The sequence below is a fragment of the Mangifera indica genome, chromosome 1 (assembly GCF_011075055.1).
Source record: "Mangifera indica cultivar Alphonso chromosome 1, CATAS_Mindica_2.1, whole genome shotgun sequence".
Lineage (NCBI taxonomy): Eukaryota > Viridiplantae > Streptophyta > Magnoliopsida > Sapindales > Anacardiaceae > Mangifera > Mangifera indica.
This window is the reverse complement of record NC_058137.1, coordinates 9,972,446-9,975,908: the sequence shown is the minus strand read 5'-3', so window position 1 is coordinate 9,975,908 and position 3,463 is coordinate 9,972,446.

Below are 3,463 nucleotides of genomic sequence, written 5' to 3'. Positions count from 1 at the left end.
TGATATGCATTATAGAAGTAACTATTACTAAGAAAATTCTTAGAGGGATACATAAGTTTGAGAATAGCAGTGACAATTTTTGAGCTAGGATGACCTAACCTAGAGTGTCAGAGAGCTTGAGTTAATTCAGACTTAGAAGTCTTACTAGTAGCTTGACAGTTTGTATCCTTAATTGTCTGATTCTTAAGAGAATTGCCATTAGAAGCATCAATATCATGAATAGAATTGCAATGAATACATCAACAATATTAGAACCATCAGTATCATGACCAGAATTGCAATGAACATTATCAACATTATTAGAAGCATCAGTATCATGAAAAGAATTGCAATGAACATTATCATTCAAGAATTATTTATTTTTGACAATAGTAATGTTATTATTATTACTAGAGTTGTTATCCTTCTAAATTACAGAGCAGAAAGATTTGTTAATGTATTTATTCTGTTTGGAATGCAGATAAGGATATATAAACTCCTTTAAGCCAATATCAAAGTTTGTCTTGCCTTGAGTTTGGGAACCAGATGGCTTGGGCAAAAAGAGCATATATAGGCCATCTCTAAGGGTTCCTTGCAATAGGATAACATTACTTAGTCTATCTTTAATCACACATTTGTCAATTGAGAATTCAACAAGAATATTATTATCTTTGGTGATTCTGGATATGCTGAGGAGATTTCTAGTGATAAGAGGGACACAGAGAACATTTTTCAAGTGCACAGCTTTGTTGTGAATAAAGCTAGGTAAGACTAATTGACCAATATAGGAAATAGGAAAATTCTTACCATTTCCCACTTGAAGTTGATCAGTGCCTTGATAAGTGGAGGTTATTGCAAGTTGAGAGGGATCAATAGTTACATGATCAGTGGCTCCTGAATCCATAAACCAAGCACCATCTTGAAGAGTAGTTGGACTGGCTATAGGTGTATTGGAGATACCTGAAGCAATGTTGGAAGGTGCTTTGACAATGTTGTGAGGAGTGACACTGGGTTGAAGATAGTTTTGTGTAAGATATGTTTGATGTACATTATAAGGTGTTTGTGTAGTGCCAAGATTATAAAACTGAGGTGTGTGTGGAACTAACGCTGGCTGAGATTGCTTTAAATGGTGATAGGTATTATGATACAAGGACACAGGCTGAGAGTAATGAGGTTGAGTTGATAGAACAGGACCAGGATAGAATTGAGGCATAATGTTTTGAGTGCTGTAATTAGGATTATATCTATGATAACATTGAATTGTAGAATACCTAGGTTTGTTACACAATTGACAAATAACATGACCCTTTCCTCCACTTTTTCCTCTACCCCTAGCAGAACCATTATAAGGCTAAAAAAAGGAAGTGTTCTGACCAAAATGCTTAAAATTAAGAGGACCACTAAAATGTGTCTGATTATAATAAGTTGGTGGAGTCTTGTTATAGGTGTGTTGACCATAATTCACGAGGCCAAATGAGACATAGTTTTCAATGTATGAATGTTTGTTACCTTCAGTAGGGGTAAGAGATAGTTTAAGGCTGTTTATGGTAGGTGCAGGTAATTATTCTGAGGGTTTTATTAGATTGACAACATGAGTACCATGAAAGTCAAAAGACACAGTAGATGTGAGGGATTGTTAAGCTTTAGCAAGTCTGAGTTCATGTTTTTGTAACAGGTATTGAGCATCTTGAAGAGTAGGTTTGTCATATTTAGATTTAATTCTAGTATTAAGAGTAATTATAGACGAGCCATAGTCAGAGTTTAATCCATTTGAAATGTGACTTAAAACCTCATCATCAGTAATATTATGTCTTCCAGACATGAGAACCTCAGTATATTCCTTCATCTTCTCAAAGTACTCAATAATGTTCATATTGTTCTTTTTTGTGTTTTGCATTAGGTTTTTAACATGCAAGAGTTGAGATTTGGACTCAGATAGGAATTCATTTTCCAGAGTGACCCATAGATCATGAGCATGTTGACATTTGGATATGACCCTAAACATGCATGTAGAGATAGAAGACATAAGCCAACTCATTAACTGTTTATCAATCTTTTGCCAAAGTGAGTACTCAGGATTTGGTTTATTGATGATTAGTTGATCTTCAGTTTGAATTTGTATCTATGGAAGAGGACAGGTTGAGAAACCTAAAAGGTGACTGTCTAGATTATGAGCACCAACAGTGAACAAGACTTGTAACCTCCAAAATTTATCCAGTTTGGGATTAATGGATTGTAAGTGAGAGAAACAACTAGAGGTTCCTACACAAGTGGAGATATCCTCTGTAATAGAACTAGCTGAGTTTTCCATAGGGTCTGAGTTATGAAAGTTTAACAAGATCAAAAGCAAAAACCAGGGTTACAGTTATAATGCACCAACAAATAAAAAAAACTTGGATTATTCAACAAACACTGCAAGTATCAACAACATGAACAAAAATTGCAATTCTAGTGGTGTTATAATCATTATTATAACCTACATCAAAGTTATATAACTTTTTTATACTAGAGGGGTGAGGTTTTTAAATAAATCTCCTCTTTCTCACCGGTAGCATTGCACCATTTGGTTGCCAGTTTTAGTAACTAGGAAGTAGATTACACACTGATTACAATACCAAAAAAAAATAGAGATATAACATCACAACAAAAAATCTAGTTTTTAAGTAAGGCAATTTTAATAATGAACTTAGTTAACAAATGGTAATGAACTACACCTATCTATAAAGATATCAACACTGAAATAACATGCAAACATTTTATAGGGAATCAGATTTGAAAAAACTTCACACTCAAAGAAAGAGCAACTAATTTTGCAGCACAAAAATGACATGTAAACAATTTAGGTAAAACAATTCAAGCACTAATACAAATCAATGCAGATTCATAAAAAAATGAAAGGATATTAACAAATAGTAATGAACTATATCGATCTATGAAGATATCAACACTGAGATAACATGCAAACATTTTATAGGGAATCAGATCTGAAAACTTCACACTCAAAGAAAGAACAACTAATTTTACAGTTTATTAGAGCCACACAGATCTATTAGAATACTAACACTGAGAAAAAAAACATGCAATCATGTTATCAATGAATCAGATCAAACACTTTACATCCTAGGAAAAACTTGAGCAAACAATAAAAATATTCTAGTCCATTAGAATCACACAGATCTATAGAGATATCAACACTGAGGTAACATGCAATCATGTTATAATGAACTAGATCTGATACTTTGTAAGAAAAAAACAAAAAAAAATATTGCCATATATTGGACTCATACCAATCGACGGAGATACCAACACTAAAAAAAACATGCAATCATGTTATCAATGAATCAAATCTGACACTTTGTATCTAAAAAAACAAACAACAAAAAAATAAATGTTCCAGTCCATTAGAATTACACAGATCCACAACGATATCAACATTAAGGTAACATGCAAACATATTATAATGAACCAGATCTAAAGTCTTGCA